The following is a 22,925-nucleotide window of genomic DNA, read 5'->3' on the forward strand; positions in this document are numbered from 1 at the left end:
TTTGGACTGGGGAGCGGTGTCTGCTCTGGCCTTGCAGGCCGGGGTAAATGGTGATGCAATCTCTTTGCGGGCCGCGCCTGGCATGGTGGCGGCCTGGTCTTGGCGGGCCGCGCTCGGCATGGCGGCGGCCTGGTCTTGGCGGGCCGCGCCCTGTTTGGCGGCGGCCTGGTCTTGGCGGGCCGCGCTCGGCATGGCGGCGGCCTGGTCTTGGCGGGCCGCGCCCTGTTTGGCGGCGGCCTGGATTGGCGTCGCTGTCGCGATGGAATCGGTGCAGGCTGGGCTGGGCGTCGCTGCAGGGACTGGGTCTTGGTGGGCCGAGCAGGGCATCGCTGCGGCGGCCGAGGCTTGGCGGGCCGAGCAGGGCATCGCTGCGGCGGCCGGGGCTTGGCGGGCCGAGCAGGGCATCGCTGCGGCGGCCGGGGCTTGGCGGGCCGAGCAGGGCATCGCTGCGGCGGCCGGGTCTTGGCGGGCCGCACCTGGCGTGGCTGCGGCCTGGCTCAGCGTCGCCGCGCCGGGCGCCTCTTCAGGGACCGCGGGCGTGGCAGCAGGGGTCGGGGCATCCGGGCCGGCAGGGGTAATACTGGACTCACCCATCGGTGGCAGCATCGGGGTCTGAGTCGTCGCCGTCCGGTCTGGCACTCGTCGTGCGGTTCCCCTCTCATAGGCCTGAACCGCGGCAGCCATCTCCAGAAGTTCCATACGTTCTTCTCGGATCTGCTCCACGACCCGGGTCTCCAGTCGGTCGCAGAACTGGGCCAGCTCCCGATACCACCAGGCAGCGGAGCCCGGTTCTGGGTTTCTGCGGTCAGACGCCATTTCTTCTGCGCCGTCTTCTGCACGATTCTCCAGCTGTGGACTCGCCGTTGCCTCTAGTAGCAAGCTGTTCAGTTTCTGCTCTGCCTCTTTCAGCAGCTCCTCTCCCAGCAGCAGGCTTCTGGCTCCCTTTCTGTCCCGACGTCTCTGGACGCTTCCACTCTCATAGCTGGCAAGGTCAGAACCCTGCAGGGGATCTCTGGGTAGCCACACCTCTTCGTGGGCGGTAACTTCTTCCAGCGCGGGCTGCTGTTGTTTTTCAGCGCGCTTTTCATGGTGGCAATATGGCGGCGCTTCCAATTTTTCAAGCGGACCGCCCAGGCACATGGTCACCTGTCTGAACAGGTCTAGTCCTTATCCTGTTCGTGACGCCAGATGTGAAGCCCCACAGGTGTTGTGTCGGTGCATTACCTTCAGGGACTCCACGTAGCTGGATCTGGTCACAGGTAGGAGATCTTCTTCTTGTCGTGACGCCACTCTCAGTATTGCGGCCAGTAGGGACCGCCACTGCAGGTTGAGGGTCGCCTGGGGCTGATGGTATGTGCAGTTAGTTGGAATAGCCTCCTGAGAGTGAGGCAAGCCCCAGGGCCCGATGTAGGTGCGTAGTACCACAAGGCGCAGAATAACTCCACACAGGCAGAATGTCTTTCAGGGTTTTTACTCACTTCAGGTGGCAGGGTGAGTAACCCGGGCGTAGCTGGGATGAACCAGGCGGGAACCAGGTGTCCATCAGGCTGACTTGTGAGGGTGACTACTAACTCGCCTTCCTTAGCCCTTGGTGGTTTGGGGTGACCCCGACTTTTAGTCCCTATGGGGGTCACCCAGGGAAGTTGCTGAAGCCTCACTCCCCTTCGTTTGCCGTGTGCTTGTTGCCTGGGCCAGATCACTCCAGCTTCTTGCCTCCTGTGAGCTATGGGCCCTAACTGTGGCTACGTGGCTGCGGCTTTTTGTGGTGTTGTGGCGTGGGCTTTGAGAGCCCCACACCGGCAGGTTTAGCAAAAGAAAGCTGGATCTATCTCCGCTTCGGGATCTGCCGCCCGTTTGGGCCTGGTACTCTCTAGCAGTCTCCTTACTTCCCACTCCGTGCTCTCTCTTTAGCTGAAGATGGATTTCGGGTAGCACTCCTAGTTGACCGTTCTCCCCCGTCAGTAGCCACTGCGCGGGCGCTGTTAGACAGCAACAGCCCCACAGGTCTGCTCCTCACTGAGCCCTATGGAGTTCTGCTCTAACTGACTCACTGCCCCTCCTCTCCTGTTCTTGCCTACGCCACCTAGCAACCAAACTCTCTTACCACACCCCTTGAGAGGAGATGGAGGCTTTTGGCCCCCTCCACTATTCCAGTGAAGGTCAAGGCTTTTCCCCCTCCTGGGATCCCCAGGGGTCCTCTCATGGGTACATGTGTGAGAGCTGATTACTATGCGCCTGTGTACCACACCCCTGTCAGCCTTCTGGATTACCTGTGTTGTACTGTCCCCAGCATGGGTGCAGTACTCAGTGGTGCCTGACCAGGTCAGGGGCGCCACATCTGTCTTTTCAAAGGTGAACTAAAGTGTTGATGACGGCATTTTTGTGCATATTTAAAAAAATACCTGAGCACCCCAGTGCTCAACTAAGTACAGAGCTGTGCTGAGTATAGTCGCCCATCGTTATTCATTACCAATGTGTGTTCAGTACTGCTCGGTACTCAGTCGAGCATTGGAATAACTTGGATACTTGCTGTGCTCGGCCGAGTATTGCTGGGGCTCGGATTCTCGGATTTGTCGCCCATGAATCATTGAACACAAAGCACAGTCTCATTTCGCTGAATCATTTAGTGAGAGGAAATGGCCCTCAATGAGGTTTAAAACAATGTTTTTAGATGTAGTGTATTAAAAAACCTCTGCTGCCCTTCTTTACCCTGGAAATGCTCATGTTATGGCTGGCTGTATGTGGGCAGAGAGCTGACTAGCCAATCATGGACTTCCATTATACTCATTACTCCACTTCAGCCCGTCTGAGCATCTAACCTGTTTGTTGCCACTAATGAGCACCCGAGCATTTTTGTGTTCGAGCATCACTACTCGTTACGAATACTAACCACACGAGCATGGTAGTGCCCACTCATCACTAGTCCTGATCTAAAGGTCCATTTACTCTGTTCAGTTAGGCTACTTTCACATTAAACCACATACAACCGGATCCTGCGCATTGAATGTGCAACGCATGCAACCGCAATTGTTATTTTACCGGATCCTGGGTGCAGCGGGACACAGAATTTATCGGCCGGCAATGGAGTCAACTGATCGGGAGTCAGCTGAACTCCTGATCTCACAGCCCACACATGCTACAATCGATGAAGGTTAACAGCAGTCAATGGCTGCTGCCGGTCACATATGACTATGCACGGGCTGTGTGGTCAGGAGTTCAGCTGAGTTCAGATCAGTGTCAGCCGATTACTTGTTCTGTGTCCCTTGTATCAAATAATTCATTTTAATTATTTTATGAAATAATTAAAAAAAAATGACGTGGGCTTCACCATATTTTTGTATGGTAGCCAGGTACAGCAGGCAGGTATGGGCTGCCCCCAACCCCCAGCTGCCTATTTGTACCCAGCTGGGAACCAAAAATATAGGGAAAATTTTAAAAAATGACGTGGGCTTCGCCCAATTTTTGTGTCCGGCCAGGTACAATTAGGCAGCTGTAGATTGGAATCCACAGCACAGGGTAGTCTAAGCTTTCTGCACCTCCCCGCTGCATATTGCAGTCTGCAGCCGCCCCAGAAAATGGCACTTTCATAGAAGAGCCATCTTCTGGAACTGTATCCAACTGTTCCAGCGGCCCTGGTGCTGGGTGGCACGCTGGGTAATAAGAGGTTAATACCAGCTTTGTTTTACTAGCTGATATAAAGCCTGAGATTCTTAATGTCAGGCCAAGTTTGACCCAGCCATTAAGAATCTCCAATAAAGGGTTAAAAAAAGACACCACACAGAGAAAAAATATTTTATTAGAAATAAATACACAGACACACTTAGAGACTCCATCTCTATTACTCCCTCTTATCACTCCACGATCCTGGTCTTCTTTCTTCTGTCTTCTTTCTTCAACTGATGCAGCACCACTAGAAAGCATGGGGGAGGAACTACTTTCTTGGCATGCTCAGTACTGAAAACAGGATCCTGCCTACCAGAATGTGGTGACTTCCAGTAGAGCAGGATCTGGCTCATTGAAAAGCATTGCAGGTACTGCCGCAATATGAAGGATCCGGTGAGATGCAGTATTTTGTCGGAAGTGAAAAGCGCTACAAGTAGCGTTTTTGAATAAAGATAAAATACTGCATCTCACCGGATCCAGTGTTTGCCGCACGCAAACCGCAAGTGACCGCATATTGCCGCGATTCCATTGCAAATGCATTGAAATGACAATGCATTTGTCATGGATCCGGCTTTGTGGCAAAAATTCAATTTGTGCCGCAGTTTAAAAACGCTGATGTGAAATCAGCCTAACCATGAACTAGCATTCCTGAGAATTGTGCAGAGAATCAAGCAGTCTAAACAAGCTGCTGACCGTCTGATGAAAAAGAAAACCACTTGTTCATCAGGTGAAATGATTTTTTGGTCTGCACAAAAGGTCATTGTTCATGGAAGAACATTATACTATAACTGTATAACAAAAGAACCTTGTCAAGTTGTCAAGAGCAATGGCATCCTATGCGCATTGTATGAACTATGACAGCTCGTCCTGTGCACATATAGAGTGGTCTGCCTATACAGTGTGGCCACACATATCCTGTCCACTGCCATTAACATGAGAACAGCAGCAGCTATAGGCATAGAAGTGGTGTCTAGGTATAGTAAAGTAGCCATGTGCTACGCAATGAAACCACCTACAGTCATATGAAAAAGTTTGGGCACCCCTATTAATGTTAACCTTTTTTCTTTATAACAATTTGGGTTTTTGCAATGTGACGCCATGGACTAGCCAGGTGGTCAAAGGTAGGCCCCTAAAAAGGTATCAGCAGCCAACCTAAAAACCCTGAGTCACCCCTCTCAGGTCTTGACGTTCACACCCGGGGGCGGAGCCAGGTGGTTGGCCATGCCCACCGAGGAGTTCGGATAGCCTGAGGCGGGAAAACACAACAGATCTGTTAGGGAAGTGGAAAGGAGAGGAGGTGAAGTGGAGTAGAGAGAAGTAGCATCTGTCAGGGATCTGGGTAGGAGCCCGGATACCCTGTGGCTAGGAGGCAGATGGTGGTGGCCACCTGCAGGAGTCGGGAAGACAGCCGGTGGAACCGTCAGTGACCGGGACAGAGTAGTGACCCGCCGGTACCGAACCGGAACGAGTCAAATTCACTGATTGGGGTCTGGACCTTAGGTTCTTTCCCACCCAAGTCCCGACTGAAGGCAACAGCCAAACGAGGGGGATAGAAAGCCACCACCCAGGCATAGAGATCCCACGTGCCAGCGTCTGCGGGCAAACGGGCTCCCCCGACATCCACTAGCCGGGGAGCGGACTCCTGTTGCTGAAGCAAAGGAAGTCAGCATTCTACTACAGAGGTGCAGGAGAAAGGCGGGGACCACCAACCTGAGTAAGGGGCAAAGCGCAGCCGGCTGCGGGCACCGACCACCATCCTTTTAGTTTACCAGAGACTCCGGTGTATTTATAATAGTGAGTACAACAGGGCCCTCGGCAGCGCATCGCGCCGCACCATCCTGCCCGCATTTCTAGCCCCCCAATCGGGCCCCCGGGGCCACCAACCCCTGCACATGGAGGGGATCAACACCAAGCTGCACAATATCGTTCTCGGGAGCCTAGTCAATGGCAGCGGTGGTGCCCACTCACTCACCACAACCCGTGGGTGGCGTCACGAACTTAACCCCCAAACAACCGCGGCGGGGTTCCGTCCGTGAACCTCCCCACCGAACACTACCCCTCACGTAGCGCCAGCATCCCCATCCAGCCAGCCGAGCCCCGGGGCGGTACACATCGACTCTTCTGGCGTCACGAACAGGATTGAACCTATCCACTTACCGGTGGAAGTGCGCCTTGAGTCCAACGTCAGCGGCGGCCCGCTGAAAAATCGCAGAATCCACCATCTTTGGGCACGAAGTTTCCCGCTAAAGCCGTCTTCCCCACGAAAAGAGTGGGAGAGTGGAGCCCCGGCACCTGGGACCAGAGCGGTGCAGAAAGAGAGAGTGCCCCGAAAAGACCAAGGGGGGGTGGGTGAAGATCCAGTGCCATGTTACCGAGTGGATAAAGGGCATGGACTCCAGGACTCTGCTACCCGTTGTGTTCCTGGGCCCCGAGTGTGCACAATGTCCGCCCCGTCTGGCAAGCCCGAGATCCCGGAGCCCGCGCCTGGAACAGCCGCGTTGATGGGAGCGCAGACTACGTTGATATGCCGCCGCAACCAGGCCCAGGTGCGCCGCCTTATGGAGCAATGGACGGCCGAGATGGAGGAGCTGGCCGCGGTCACGCGGGCACATTAGGTGGAGGCAATCTTGGCGGAGGTGGTAGGTGACCCATGCCCCTGTGTCCCTGAGGGACCGGCCACTGCGGCTGAGGGACCCGGTCTACCCCTAGCCCCTCTACTGCCTCACACGTTGCCTGTACTGACTGCCGCTGCACCCCTGCCCAGCTCGCTGCCACCAGCACTGGCAGCGGGGCCTGCCGCACTGGCGTGCAAGGATCCACCTGCAGGGGAAGCCGCTGGCCTGGAGGAAGAAGCTGGGGCTCCCGTGAGGGCTGAAGAAGAGGCGGACTCAGAGGCGTCGGTGGTGACCCCCCCGTGCGACAGTTGGCGGCAACCCGCCTGCCGCAGAAAGGTTGTTGGCCCCGGCAAGTCTGCCCGGCCAAGATGGAGGTGGAACCCGGTCCAGAAGGACCCATCAACAGCCGTGCGGAGGCAGATGATAGCGGCTCAAATGCCGACACGGAACCAGTCTCGGAAGATGAGGGGGGCCCCCGGTGTTGTCGACATAGAGGCCACGTACATCCCACAGTGTAGTGGGAATGGGTACCGAATGGCCCTCTCCCGCCGTGCCTGCTGTGTGCTGGAGATGTTCGAGGGTGAGGCAGAGTCCACTTCCGAGGATGAAGCCCCTCGCCCCGGACCGGAACCACAAGATGAAAAGTAACAGGGCAGTGGTTCCCGGCTATCCTGTCAGTTGTTATTGTCCCCGTTGGGACCCTTTTGAACCCCATTGATGTCCCATTTAAAATGAACATGGCCGAGAACTTGCAGGCCACCCGATAACTTTTGGGTTTGTAAATAATTCCCGGACCGCCCTATCCCGTCCTACAGTCTCCGGAGAGGCTGGTTGGAGAAAGGACCTGCAGCAGAGGCGGCCGGGGTCCCGTCACCAATGCAACCAGTGACAATCCTCCGGGTCCAGGGGTCCCCTGGACGTGGGGCCTCTGAGAGACTGCCGGGTAAGGAACTTTTTACCTGGCCTGTATGGGCAATACCCGGACCTTGACCCGTTCCTGGACTGGGGAAAAGGGGTGCTGACCTAGTTTTAGAGGCAGATTCAAGGTTTAGGCTTGCTTGGCTGGAAGGAACTGGTCCCGTTCCCGTTAATAAAACTGTTTATATGTGTAACGTTTAAGAATGTGCCTCCTGTAAGGGATGATTCTCCAAAAATATGCTTGAATTGTAAAACGTTTAGTATACTTGTACTTGTGTTTTCCCCGTTTTATCTTTTGCAGAAACTAAAAATAAACCGGTGGTGGTCGGCCGGCCCGTGGACGGTCTGCATTAAACCAAGGGGGAGTGTGACGCCCTGGACTAGCCAGGTGGTCACAGGTAGGCCCCCTGCACAAACACCAGCCCCTAAAAAGGTATCAGCCAACCTAAAAACCCTGAGTCACCCCTCTCAGGTCTTGACGTTCACACCCGGGGGCGGAGCCAGATCTGTTAGGAAAGTGGAAAGTAGAGGAGTTGAAGTGGAGTAGAGAGGAGTAGCATCTGTCAGCGATCTGGGTAGGAGTCCGGATACCCTGTGGCCAGGAGGCAGACGGTGGTGGCTGCCTGCAGGAGTCGGGAAGACAGCCGGTAGAACCGTCAGGGACTGGGACAGGGTAGTGGCCCGCCGGTACCGAACCGGAAAACCGAACAGAAACCAGAGCACCAGGAGGGGTCCTCAGTCCCAGTACGAGGCCCAGAAGCCACTGGACCGAGTCGAATTCACTGATTGGGGTCTGGACCTTAGGTTCTTTCCCACCCAAGTCCCGACTGAAGACAACAGCCCAACAAGGGGGATAGAAAGCCACCGCCCAGGCATAGAGATCCCACGTGCCAGCGTCTGCGGGCAAACGGGCTCCCCCGACATCACCTAGCCGGGGAGCGGACTCCCGTTGCTGAAGCAAAGGAAGTCAGCATTCTACCACAGAGGTGCAGGAGAAAGGCGGGAACCATCAACCTGAGTAAGGGGCAAAGCGCAGCCGGCTGCGGGCACCGACCACCATCCTTTTAGTTTACCAGAGACTCTGGTGTATTTATAATAGTGAGTACAACAGGGCCCTCGGGCAGCGCATCGCGCCGCACCATCCCGTCCGCATCTCTAGCCCCCCAATCGGGCCCCCGGGACCACCAACCCCTGCCCACGGAGGGGATCAACACCAAGCTGCACAACATCGTTCTCGGGAGCCTAGTCAATGGCAGCGGTGGTGCCCACTCACTCACCACAACCCGTGGGTGGCGTCACGAACTTAACCCCCAAACAACCGCAGCGGGGTTCCAGACGTGAACCTCTCCACCGAACACCACCCCTCCCGTAGCGCCAGCATCCCATCCAGCCAGCCGAGCCCCGGGGCGATACACATCGACTCTTCTGGCATCACCGCAACAGCTATTTCAGTTTCATATATCTAATAACTGATGGACTGAGTAATATTTCTGGATTGAAATGAGGTTTATTGTACTAACAGAAAATTTGAACGGTGCAAAAGTATGGGCACCCTTATCAATTTCTTGATTTGGACACTCCTAACTTCTTTTTACTGACTTACTAAAGCACTGAAACTGAAATAGCTGTTGCAAAAACCCAAATTGTTATTTATTTATAAGGTTAACATTAATAGGGGTGCCCATACTTTTTCATATGACTGTATAGCACCACCTGGTGGAAAACAGAGGAGTTAGCATTTTTATCTCAAAAATGGAACGAGATAGAGAAAAAAAGTGAATTACAAAGTTGTAGGGCTTCATCAATTCAATACAAATCAACACCTTGCATACAGAAATGCTATGATTTGAAACCAATGACTCCTCCCCAAAACATTGAATGCTGATCACGCATATGGCACTCATTTAACTTTGAAGCTCAAAGTGGCCCCCGTCACCTGCAATGCACATCTGGACTCTGGACAGCATACTGCATCTTGCTACATGTTGTGCAATATGGTGGGTGACACGTTTGCACAAGCATCTGTGATACGTCGTCATAGTGTAAGAGAGTGAACTATGACAATACAGGGTGAGCATTAGGACCCTGTAGAGTCTGCCTGTCTGTCTGAGCGATAAACAGGAAGTAGTTGTGGAGATCCAGGAAGTGCGAGGAGGGAGTTGGGTGTCCATGGCAACGGGTTTTTGAAAACGTAGTTGGTGAAGCAATATGGGCCTTAAAAAGTTGGTTGTAAGCTCCGGTTGGTGACCAAGAGACTTGTTGGTGAACAGAGCCAGTGACAGTATCTGAGGAGAGTGAAGGGAAACAGAAATTGCGAAGACAATACCACATCACTGTGTGATAAGCGATCCAGTTGTGCGGACCTGGGTCCAACTGAAATAGCATCTGAGGAGAAGCTGAGGAGATGTTTCCCTCCCTGACAGAGCAAGTGATTGATGTCCAGTAAGGCCGGGAGTGACTGCGACAAGAGAGACGGCGTCCGGTGTCATCCCCATTGGAAGGATTCTGACAAGCCCTGGAAAGGAGTGATCCCCAGACTGCACCCTGAGGCTACAGAATTAAAGTGCTTGACAGGTGACTGGCATTGGCTGATAGCTGCCAAACTTTGTTTTTTTTTTGCAATAAGTACTTATTTTTGGCGCCAAAGTTTTATTTTTATTTTTCTGGACTTGCTGCAGCCCACGCGGAAACACACCGGTGTAAAGTTACATTGGAGTTTAATGGTACCATAGGTTGTGAGATACCCGGGTATCCCTGTGATAAGTGTATAGTCATCATTAATTTAGTGTATTGTATTATTATCTGTGATAAGTTATACTCAGTGCGCCTTCTCAGAGGTTCCATCAGGCCACCCTCACCTAATTTACATCGTCTTTCCAGTTTGATAAGTTTAACGTGTAGGTAAATTTGTTCCGGGTCCCAAATGTGATTTACATATACTGGGATCTCTGAGATCGGTGCATTGATTTTCGGCTAGCGCTTAGTGTGTGAAAATTATTAATGGTAATGTTTTTAAGGGGATTTTGAGCTTATTATATTCTACATTTCACCATAATTTGATCCCCATTTCAGTAAAATACTGTTGTTCATTTCTGCCTCAGTCTCGGTCTGTGACTCACTGGATCTTAATAGGACCTCTGGTCATTACATTTTTGGCGTAGTCGGCAGGATCCAGTGTTTGTCATGGACGGAGGCGGCGAGGGAAGAAATGATCCCACCGCATCAGCAGCCCCGCTGCTGGGTGCGGGTCTTTTGGCAGCCGCGGCGAATGTGGGAGGGCATGTACCGGTAGGAGCTTTACTCCAGCACATGCCGAAATACGACGGGCGTAATATGGCATTGCAGGATTGGGCAGAGAGGGTCCAGAGTATTCTGCGGATGTGTAATCTGACTCCCGCATTACGAGCAGAACTGGCATTGAACGCACTAGAAGGCGACGCTAGGCGGACGGTGATGGTACGACCTGAGGCTGAGAGAAGTACGTTAGAGAAAATTTTGGTACTGTTAGAGGGGAGTTCTGGAGGCCGGGCCCGTGTGACCCAGCTTCGATCATTTTTCTTTAACCGCCCTCAAAAGGAAAGTGAGTCTCTGATGCAGTACTCTAATACGCTACAGGAAACATTGAATGAAGTGCAGCGACTAGACCCAGGGGCCCTGGGAGCGTTCCGGGAGGTAGACCACTTGCTCCGGGACCAATTCATCACAGGGTTAGCTAACAGGCTCCTTCGGGATAAACTGTATGAGGTGGCCCGGGCTACCCCAGAAATATCTTTCTGGCAGATTTACCAGGTCGCGGTGGAAAGGGAGGCAGAGTCCATTCTGGTAGTTCAAGGGGCTGTGGACAGTACACAGCTGGAGGGAGGCGGAATGCAATTGTCAGGAGCGGAAGGACTGGTAGATGTTGTACAAGCTCTCCGTGCTGAGTTGAAGGAGCTAAAGCTGGAAGTGTCTAAAATCAGAGCTGGGTCGTCCCCTACTCCCCTGGAGAGGCCACCAGCTACACCCTCTGGGATGGTGATTCCACTGACAGCCGGACCGCCCTCTATGAATGACTCAAGCCCCCGTCCCCGGGGAGCAGTCACCTGCTGGAGGTGCGGGCGCCGGGGACACATCTCACGATACTGCCGGATGTCCACAGTCCCCGAGACTCCTCCGCCCACGTTAAACTCCCAGCTGCTGCCTTGAGGGGGCAATTCGCAGCGGTCCCCCCTCGCAAAGCCCCCAACGGAATGAGCAAGATTTGTTTGCATGGAGTCCAGTCTTAGAAGCAGAATTTGAAGGACGGAAGATGAATTGCTTGGTTGATACGGGATCTGAATGTACCATTATTCCTCTAGAAGTTTTCGAGAAATACTTCAGTCAACTAGTGGTTCCCGAAGATGGTCGAATGATAAGACTTACTGCCGCTAACAATGGCCAGCTGACGGTGAAAGGGATCGTGTGGATGAGACTGAAAATGTTTGGTCAAGAGCTGGGTCAGAAAGGGGTAGTGCTGGTGGACCACCCCCCTAGAAGAGGGATGGAAGTGACACTGGGAATGAACATTCTGCGAGATCTAAATCATCAGATGTATGCCCGTGAGCGACCCCATTACTGGACTCGTGCTACAGGTCACCGACCGACACAGAGAATGTTACACCGCCTAGTGCTGAACTGTGATCTGCTGAAAAGTGCTGTCCCTGGAGGCCGGGTGGGCCTTGTCCGAGTGCCATCATGGACCACGATTTCACTGGCGCCCCGACAGGAGGAACTCTTGATGTTGCCAGTGGGGGCGGCGCAGAGGCTGAATGGACTTGAGGTATTACTTGAGCCAGCCCCAGAGAAGTCCTCTTGTGCCAAGGTGCATGTGGCCCGGTCTCTGACGATTGTGAAGAATGGACGGGTGCCAGTCAGATGCATTAACGTGTTGGAGGAGGCTATTACCATTCCTGCTGGGACCATCCTAGCTGAACTGTTCGTGCCAGAGGGGAAGATGCCTGACAAAGCGGTGTTTGAATTGCGGCCAGACCCACAGTCATCCTGGACATATGCGGTCGAAGTAGCAGGGCCTGAATCTCCTACCAAAGAATGGAATGGTCGTGTGATCATGGATCAGATGGGAGTAGATCAGGAGGAACTGACTTCCGTGCAACTAGAACAGTTGGAGAGGGTCGTGTGGGAACATAAAGAGGCCTTCTCGCGACATGCAGAAGACTTCGGGTGCTCACCGACGATTGAGCATGAGATTCCCACGGGGGACACCCCTCCCATTAGAGAACGTTATCGTCAGATTCCCCCGACACTTTATCAAGAGGTGAAGGGCATGGTCGCCAGTATGCTCGACAATCAAGTAATACGAGAGAGCCAAAGTCCTTGGGCTGCTCCTGTTGTCCTTGTCCGAAAGAAGGATGGGACCCTCCGATTTTGTGTGGATTATCGGAAATTAAACGCGCACACTGTGCGAGACGCATACCCGTTGCCTCGGATAGAGGAGTCCCTGTCTGCATTAGGACGGGCCAAATACTTTTCAACGTTGGACTTGGCGAGTGGATATTGGCAGGTACCAATGGCTGAGAAAGATCGGGCAAAGACAGCATTTGTTATGCCAATGGGGCTCTATGAATTCAACCGGATGCCGTTTGGACTCAGTAATGCCCCGGGGACCTTTCAACGCCTTATGGAACACTGTTTAGGCGACCTGAATTTTGAATCGGTATTGATATATCTAGATGACATCGTGGTGTTCGGAACGTCATTTGAAGACCATCTTGAGAAGTTGCGCCAAGTGCTCCAACGTCTCAGTCGCCATGGCTTAAAGATAAAACCAAAGAAATGTCAACTGTTCAAGAGTCGCATAGAGTATCTAGGCCATGTGGTGACTTCCGACGGGGTGTTACCCTCAGTCAGTAAGATCTTAGTGGTACAGGGGTGGGCACCTCCTCAGACTCTACGGGAGGTGCGGGCTTTCTTGGGATTGGCAGGGTACTATCGACGATTTGTGCCCAGGTTTTCACAAGTAGTGGGTCCCCTGAATGAACTTTTAAGAGGGACGGCGCTGGGTCCTCGCAACCGCCCTATCCAATGGGGGCCTCAGCAGCAAAAGGCATTTGACGAGGTGAAAGCCGCCCTAACGAGTGCCCCTTTGTTGGCATATGCCAGGTTTGATACCCCTTTCCTGTTGTACACTGACGGTAGTCTTCACGGGTTGGGGGCGGTACTGGCCCAAATTCAGGATGGCCACGAGCGGGTCATTGCCTATGGCAGCAGGTCTTTAAGGGACACTGAGCGCAATCCAGCTAATTATAGTTCGTTTCGCCTAGAGCTGTTAGCCCTGGTGTGGGCAATGACGGAGCGCTTTGCTGAGTATCTAACGGGAGCTGAGGTGTTGGTCATGACCGATAATAACCCTCTTGCTCACTTAGAGAATGCGAAACTGGGAGCGTTGGAGCAGCGATGGGTCGCTCGCCTTGCTAAGTTTAATTATCAGATTAAGTTTCGCTCGGGGCGAGAAAACGGTAATGCGGACGCATTGTCGAGGGTACCCCTTGGATTTAGGGGAGAAAGCATTGATGACCAGCTCGAGGACACAGAGACCCCTGACTTGGGGCAGGTACCTATCTTCCGCAGTGTGGTACAGGTACATTCAAGTGGGGTGGCATCAGGGATGCCGTGTGTCCTGGGAAAAATGCCATCAGATTGGGCAAAAGATCAGAACGAGTGTCCAGACATCTCGCGAGTGCGCACCTGGATACAAAATGGGATTTGGCCGAGTGCAGAGGACAAGGCCCAACTATCCGCAGAAGGAATTAAACTATTGCGACAGTGGGATAAGTTGTGTGTAGAACAGGATCTTTTGTATCGTAAGGTGTATCTGCCATCTGAGCTGCAACACCGGTACCAACTGGTAATCCCTGTAGGGATGGGTCCGATGGTTGCCCGCGAGGCACATGAGAAAGGAGCCCACTTTGGTAGTGAAAAGACACTCCAGTGGTTACAGCGAATCCTCTATTGCCCTGACTTGGGAGGGATGGTAGCGGAGGCATGTCGGCAATGTCGGGTCTGTGGGCTCAGTAAGAGTCCTGAGCAGCGGGCCCTACTCAAACCATTAAAACGTCTGCCCCCTTGGAATTGCTCATGATTGATTATGTCCTGATAGGATACTCGACGTCTGGGTGCTCCTATTGCTTGGTAATGACAGACCACTTCACTAAATATGCTGTGGCAGTGCCGACAAGAGATAAGACAGCGAAGTCGGCGGCTAAGGCTGTGTGTCGTCATTTTCTCTAAGTGTTTGGGTGTCCGCAAAGGATACTCTCAGACCAGGGGGCATGTTTCCAGGGGACACTAATGGAAGAGCTGCGCCGGCTGTATGGCATAGCACATTCAAGAACGACACCTTACCATCCCCAAGGAAATGGGGCCTGTGAGCGTTTCAATCGTACCTTGATACAGATGATGAGAACATTAGAGGAAGGGCAGCAGGGCCACTGGCCTGAGTACCTCCCTGAACTAATGTGGGCCTACAACAATCGATTGCACAGCACTACGGGCTATTCGCCACACATGTTGATGTTTGGGAGACCCGGGAGGGATATTGAAGATTTGAACATGCCAGATCCCTCCTCTGATTCCCCTCGGACTGCATCTGAATGGGTTCGGGAACACCAGCGGCGACTGAGAGTGGTGCATCAGGTGGTGGGTAATAGACTCAATCAGGTGTCTCATAGGGACACGAGGCCTGTGCAGACGGAACCTTTCTCCCCAGGGGATAGAGTGTTGGTGAGGGTCAAACGACCGACAGGGAAACTGGCCGATCGATGGGAGGCGACCCCATACCTGATAAAGAGACGAGTGAACCCTGAGATTCCAGTTTATGAGGTCGAGCCCGTGGGGGCAGGGGGGCTCACTCGTAATCTTCACCGTAACATGCTACAACGGTGCTGGTTTGAGGACGTGGCTCCCGTTTCTACGGAACTAGAGGCTGTGTCCCAAGGGTCAGGTACTCCTGATGTTTTTGAGTTTGATGATGAGCCCTCCTCTGCGCCTGTTTATCTGCCCCCTGTGAATGATCTGCACCTGTGTGGAAAGAGTGTTGAGCCGGTGGAATGTCCTTCCGAGGGTGAGGGCTTGAGTCAGCCACCTGACATGAATAATGGGTCACGGGGTGTCGCACTTCAAGAGGGGGCAGCGTCACGCCTTTCCTCTGATGACACTTCTGAAGGGACTCCTGCCCCTTCGGGAACAGAATCCGTTGGGAAGGACCTTCGGAGAACCACTCGACCTACGGCAGGAATACCCCCTCAGCGCTACGCACAGGATGATTTTGAGTGGGGAGGTATGTCGAGGACGCCAACCTCTAGTGGGGTGGCATGTAAGAGAGTGAACTATGACAATACAGGGTGAGCATTAGGACCCTGCAGAGTCTGCCTGTCTGTCTGAGTGATAAACAGGAAGTAGTTGTGGAGATCCAGGAAGTGCGAGGAGGGAGTTGGGTGTCCATGGCAACGGGTTTTTGAAAACGTAGTTGGTGAAGCAATATGGGCCTTAAAAAGTTGGTTGTAAGCTCCGGTTGGTGACCAAGAGACTTGTTGGTGAACAGAGCCAGTGACAGTATCTGAGGAGAGTGAAGGGAAACAGAAATTGCGAAGACAATACCACATCACTGTGTGATAAGCGATCCAGTTGTGCGGACCTGGGTCCAACTGAAAGAGCATTTGAGGAGAAGCTGAGGAGATGTTTCCCCCCTTGACAGAGCAAGTGATTGATGTCCAGTAAGGCCGGGAGTGACTGCGATAAGAGAGACGGCGTCCGGTGTCATCCCCATTGGAAGGATTCTGACAAGCCCTGGAAAGGAGTGATCCCCAGACTGCACCCTGAGGCTACAGAATTAAAGTGCTTGACAGGTGACTCTGGCATTGGCTGATAGCTGCCAAACTTTGTTTTTTTTTTGCAATAAGTACTTATTTTTGGCGCCAAAGTTTTATTTTTATTTTTCTGGACTTGCTGCAGCCCACGCGGAAACACACCGGTGTAAAGTTACATTGGAGTTTAATGGTACCATAGGTTGTGAGATACCCGGGTATCCCTGTGATAAGTGTATAGTCATCATTAATTTAGTGTATTGTATTATTATCTGTGATAAGTTATACTCAGTGCGCCATCTCAGAGTTTCCATCAGACCACCCTCACCTAATTTACATCGTCTTTCCAGTTTGATAAGTTTAACGTGTAGGTAAATTTGTTCCGGGTCCCAAATGTGATTTACATATACTGGGATCTCTGAGATCGGTGCATTGATTTTCGGCTAGCGCTTAGTGTGTGAAAATTATTAATGGTAATGTTTTTAAGGGGATTTTGAGCTTATTATATTCTACATTTCACCGTAATTTGATCCCCATTTCAGTAAAATACTGTTGTTCATTTCTGCCTCAGTCTCGGTCTGTGACTCACTGGATCTTAATAGGACCTCTGGTCATTACAATAGGTCCTGCAATGTTGGTGGAGGGGTCGCATACACCTGCTGTTTGATGTAACCTCACATAAAGAAGTCCAATCAGGTCAGGTCAGGTGAGCGTGGAGGCCACTCCACACAGCCACCATACCCAATGACTTGTAGGAAGGTCTCTATGAGGTATCACTTCACGTCCGCAGCCTTGGGAGTTTTACACATTCAGGAAGAAAGAACTGTTAGCACCTCTATGCCACAAACACAGCGTGGACTGGGTCCACATGGCTGCGCAAGACACATGAACGCCTTCTTGCTGCACTACCTCCAACATGACCCTCGTATTGTCAAAATTAGAAGTGATGATGACTACTGGGTTGCCACACTATTAGATCCCCGGTACAAGTCCAAATTTTGTGACATAATTCCAGCCATAGAAAGGGACGCACGTATGCAGGAGTATCAGCAAAAGCTGTTACTTGATCTTAACTCGGCTTTTCCACCAAACACCCGTGGTGCACGGAGTGAATCTCCCAGTTGTAACTTGACAAACATGGGACGGTCTCGTTATCTTCAACAGTCTACCCGTACCAGCAGCACCGTATCTGGTGCTGATTACAGCAATTTTATTGAATCTTTTCATAATTTTTTTAGACCATCCTTTGCAAGGCCACCAGAGACAACAAGTCTGACACATAGTCAACGGCTGGAGAGGATGATACAGGAGTATCTCCAAATGAACATCGATGCCATGGCTTTGCAAATGGAGCCTTGCTCATTTTGGGCTTCAAATCTTGAAAAATGGCCAGAGCTCTCCACTTACGCCTTGGAGATTTTGTCGTGTCCAGCTGCCAGCGTTGTCTCTGAACGTGTCTTCAGTGCTGCTGGGTGTGTGCTGACAGATAAGCGCACACGTCTCTCCAGTGACAATGTGGACAGACTAACGTTCATCAAAATGAACAAGTCATGGATCCACAAGGAATTTACTACCCCTGTGTCATCCTGGGGAGAGTAAATGCTTGTGGATTTGGAATGTGCTTGATGCAAATTAAAACATCCTATTTGCAACTAGGGCACAAGTGCTGCCACTGAAGTAGTGTCTGTGTGGCCCAATTTTTAGAAAAAAAGGGAGACTCTGCTTGGAGTAACCCTTGTTGTGTATTTTAAAAGGAGCCAAGATGAACAAGTCATGGTTCAGCAAAGACTTTGCTACCTACCCCGGTGCCATCCTGGGGACGGTTAAGGATGGCGTACTTTTGAATGTGCTTGATGCAAATCTACCTGTGAAGTGTACGACTGGGGCACAAGTGCTGCCACTGAAGGGGTGGGTGTCTGTGTGGCCCAATTTTTGGAAAAAAGGGAGACTCCGCTTTGAGTCACCTTGCGGTGTTTTACATGATTTTAAAAGGTCATGCCATGCCTATATCTGTGTCTCCTCCTCTTTTTCCTCGTCCAGCTGTTTAGTTTTTGCATGAGTATTTGTCCATGTCACTTTCCCATGTGTTTGTGTTGTGTTGTGAGTTGTTTGTCACCTTTTGGACACCTTTTGAGGGTGTTTTCTAGGTGTTTTTATGTGTTTGTGATTGCCTCCCATTGTTTCCTATGGGTTTGAGTGGTTCGCCGAACCGAACTCGAACCAGACCTCGGTTCGGCGAACCGAGCTCGAGCCGAACCACGACCGGTTCGCTCATCTCTTCAAAGCACATGCCTTTTGGTATGAAAACGCTGCGGAAACGCAGGTGAAAACGCAAAGTGCGGACATAGCCTAAATCTTGTTGGCTTTTGTAGCTGCTGCCTGACATTGAGAGCTGCTGCTCAGCTTTCCTGTCACCAGAATCCCCGAGTCCTTCTGTTCTGTAGTCCCAAGTTTACTTCCATTTAATGTATATGCAACAATAGGTTTATTCACGTATTATCTAATCTTCTGTGAGTGATTCCTGTGAGTTTGAGTTTTGTTGTCCCCTCCGTTGTGTGAGAATAATCACTCCTCTCTGGGCCCTCCCCTGTGTGGAGGGAGGGGTGCCATTAGACCAAAAATGTTGAGGAGCTAGGGCAAGGAAGTGTTCTAAACATTGCCACCTTTAGACGTATCTTTGTGATTATAGGAAGCGAGGGTTCCCCTAGTCTGAGGGCCAGTTTAGACTGGTTTCACATCAGCGATTTTCTGCCGGTCTGCAAAAAAACGCTTGTTACCGGATCCGTTGTTTGCTCAATGCAATGCCAATGGACTTGCGGCAACATGCGTTTGCGTGCGGTAGTGTCAGGATCCGGTGAGTTAGTTTTTTACCTTTTATCAAAAACGCAACATGTTGCGTTTTTCACTTCCGTTCAAAAACTGCATGTCACCGGATCCTGTACATTGCGGCAGTAGCTTCAATGTATTTCAATGGGCGCCGGATCCGGTTTTCACAGTTGCATTTGTATGCGGCTTGAAGGAACTGGTTTGCTATACAAAACATGGCCTGAAAACGAGCATATCGCTCTCTCTCTCTCTCTCTCTCTCTCTCTCTCAAAAAACAATAACACTAAAGGAGGCTTTACACGCTACAATATCATTAATGTTTCATCGTCGGGGTCACGTTGTTAGTGACGCACATTCAGCGTCATTAATGATATCGCAGCGTGTGACACTTACCAACGACCTTAAGCGACCTCAAAAATGGTGAAAATCGTTCACCATGGAGAGGTCGTCCCAAAACCAAAAATCGGTAATGGTTGATTATCGATGTTGTTCGTTGCTCCTGCGGCAGCACACATCGCTGTGAGTGACACCGCAGGAGCGAGGAACATCTCCTTACCTGCCGCCGGTCGCAATGTGGAAGGAAAGAGGTGGGCGGGATGTTACGTCCCGCTCATCTCCGCCCCTCCGCTTTGATTGGCCGGCCGCTTAGTGACGTCGCTGTGATGCCGAACGTCCCTCCCCTTTCAGGGAGGGATTGTTCGGCAGTCACAGTGACGCCGCCGAAAAGGTAAGTGCGTGTGACGCTGCCATAGCAATAATGTTCGCTACGGCAGCAAACACACGATATCGCACACACGACGGGGGCGGGTGCTTACACGCTCGATATCGCTAGCAATTGCTAGCGATATTGTAGCGTGTAAAGCCCCCTTAAGGCATAGTACTGAACAATGCAACTTTAAATATGTAAACAAGACTATTGCAAAAAAAAAGAATGAAAAACTGAGTAAAAACTCCCTGTCTGAACATAGTTTAACAAATACTGAAGTAAACTACTCATTAAATTCTCAGCATGTGCACGAGGCCTTATACATACTGAGGTAAAAACTCACCAAATACTGAATATGTGCACGAGGCCTTACACATACTGAGGTAAAAACTCACCAATACTGAATATGTGCACGAGGCCTTACAGATACTGAGGTAAAAACTCACCAATACTGAACATGTGCACGAGGCCTTACACATACTGAGGTAAAAACTCACCAATACTGAATATGTACACGAGGCCTTACAGATACTGAGGTAAAAACTCACCAATACTGAACATGTGCACGAGGCCTTACAGATACTGAGGTAAAAACTCACCAATACTGAACATGTGCACGAGGCCTTACAGATACTGAGGTAAAAACTCACCAATACTGAACATGTGCACGAGGCCTTACAGATACTGAGGTAAAAACTCACCAATACTGAACATGTGCACGAGGCCTTACAGATACTGAGGTAAAAACTCACCAATACTGAACATGTGCACGAGGCCTTACAGATACTGAGGTAAAAACTCACCAATACTGAACATGTGCACGAGGCCTTACACATACTGAGGTAAAAACTCACCAATACTGAACATGTGCACGAGGCCTTACAGATACTGAGGTAAAAACTCACCAATACTGAATATGTGCACTAGGCCTTACACATACTGAGGTAAAAACTCACCAATACTGAATATGTGCACGAGGCCTTACACATACTGATGTAAAAAACCTCACCAATACTGAACATGTGCACGAGGCCTTAAGGCTATGTGCACATGCTGCGTTTTTTGCTACGTTTTTACGGTGCGTTTTTGGGCTCAAAACTGCATGACTTTGCTTCCCCAGCAAAGCCTATGAGATTTTATTTTTGATGTCCGCACAGTGCAGTTTTGTTTGGCTGCGTTTTTTAACTAAAAAATAAAATGGACGTGTCAATTCTTTTCTGCGTTTTTCTGCGTTTGTCCACCCATGCAATGCATTGGAAAAACGCAGCAAAACGCAGCCAAAAATGAGGTAAAAAGCTGTGCGTTTTCGCCACTGCGTTTTTGCCGCGGGTGCATTTTTTGCGGCCAAATGAGATGTACAAAAACGTCAACGTGCGCACATAGCTTGAGGCTATGTGCGCACTTTGCTTTTTACCTGCTTTTTACCTGCTTTTTCAACTGCAGCGTTTAATGCCAAAATGGTTGTGTTCTGCTTTTCAAGCAAAGTCTATGGGAATTTGGGTTTCTTGTGCACACTATGCAGTTCAAACTGCAGCCTTTTTGTTGCAGAACTTTGGTCAAAAACTCAGCTTTGCAGGGCAAAACCCAAATGTCAAAAACAAAAACATGACAATTGTTTTTGCCATTTGGGTTTTGCACTGCAAAGCTGAGTTTTTGACCAAAGTTCTGCAACAAAAAGGCTGCAGTTTGAACTGCAAAGTGCGGACAAGAAAACCAAATTCCCATAGACTTTGCTTGAAAAGCAGAACACAACCATTTTGGCATTAAACGCTGCAGTTGAAAAAGCAGCAAAAAAGCAGGTAAGGGCTGCTTCTCACTTTCGAGTTTCTCGCAGTAGAGCAATGCGAGAAAATCTCGCATTGGAATCGGACACATGTTAGTGAATGATTCAGCTCTCATCTGCGATTTTTTTTCTCAGTCCAAATCGGACTGAGAAAAAAATCGCAGCATGCTGCTTTTTTGCGAGTTTCTACTGCGAGTTTCTCCAATGCAAGTCTATGGGAGCGTGTAAAAAATCGGATGTCACGGGACGGCATTCACACCATCCTAGTGACATCCGATTTTCTAAATACATTTCTCGCATGTTTCCTAAAACACTGGAAACGAGCGATGTCTCCCAATGTCTGTCAATCACTATTCTCTGTCAGTCGGTCTCTCCCTCTCGGTCTCTATTCTCTCTCTGTCGGTCCGTCACTATCTCTGTCCCTCTCTCACAGTCTGTCGGTCAGTTTCCCCCCCTCTCTCATACTTACCGTTCCCCGATCTCCGGCGCGGCGCTGCACGGCTGTCACACTGCTGCAGCGGCTTTTCCTCTTTTGAAAAAGCCGGCCGCTCATTAAACAATCTCGTATTCCCTGCTTTCCCCGCCCACAGGCGCCTATGATTGGTTGCGGTGAGACAGGCCCCCACGCTGAGTGACAGGTGTCACACTGCACCCAATCACAGCAGCCGGTGGGCGGGTCTATACTGTGCAGTGAAATAAATAATTAAATAATTAAAAAAAATGGCGTGCGGTCCCCCCCAATTTTAATACCAGCCAGATAAAGCCATACGGCTGAAGGCTGGTATTCTCAGGATGGGGAGCTCCACGTTATGGGGAGCCCCCCAGCCTAACAATATCAGCCAACAGCCGCCCAGAATTGCCGCATACATTATATGCGACAGTTCTGGGACTGTACCCGGCTCTTCCCGATTTGCCCTGGTGCGTTGGCAAATCAGAGTAATAAGGAGTTATTGGCAGCCCATAGCTGCCACTAAATCCTAGATTAATCATGTCAGGCGTCTATGAGACACCCTTCATGATTAATCTGTAAGTTACAGTAAATAAACACACACACACATGAAAAAATCCTTTATTAGAAATAAAAAACACAAACACATTCCCTCATTACCAATTTAATAAGCCCCAAAAAGCCCTCCATATCCGGCGTACTCCACGGACCTCCAGCGTCGCTTCCAGCATGAAGGTGACAGGAGCTGCAGAAGACACCGCCGCTCCGGTCACCTCCAAGCAGCAACTGAGGTGAGTAGCGCGATCTGCTGAGGTGTCACTGAGGTTAATCGCTGTCACCGCTGTATCCAGTGACAGCGGGTAACCTCAGTGACAGCTCAGCTGATCGCGCTACTCACCTCAGTTGTTGCTTGGAGGTGACCGGAGCGGCGGTGTCTTCTGCAGCTCCTGTCACCTTCATGCTGGATGCGACGCTGGAGGTCCGTGGAGTACGCCGGATATGGAGGGCTTTTTGGGGCTTATTAAATTGGTAATGAGGGAATGTGTTTATGTTTTTTATTTCTAATAAAGGATTTTTTCAGGTGTGTGTGTGTTTATTTACTGTAACTTACAGATTAATCATGGAG

The sequence above is a fragment of the Anomaloglossus baeobatrachus genome, chromosome 4, assembly GCF_048569485.1.
Source record: "Anomaloglossus baeobatrachus isolate aAnoBae1 chromosome 4, aAnoBae1.hap1, whole genome shotgun sequence".
NCBI lineage: Eukaryota > Metazoa > Chordata > Amphibia > Anura > Aromobatidae > Anomaloglossus > Anomaloglossus baeobatrachus.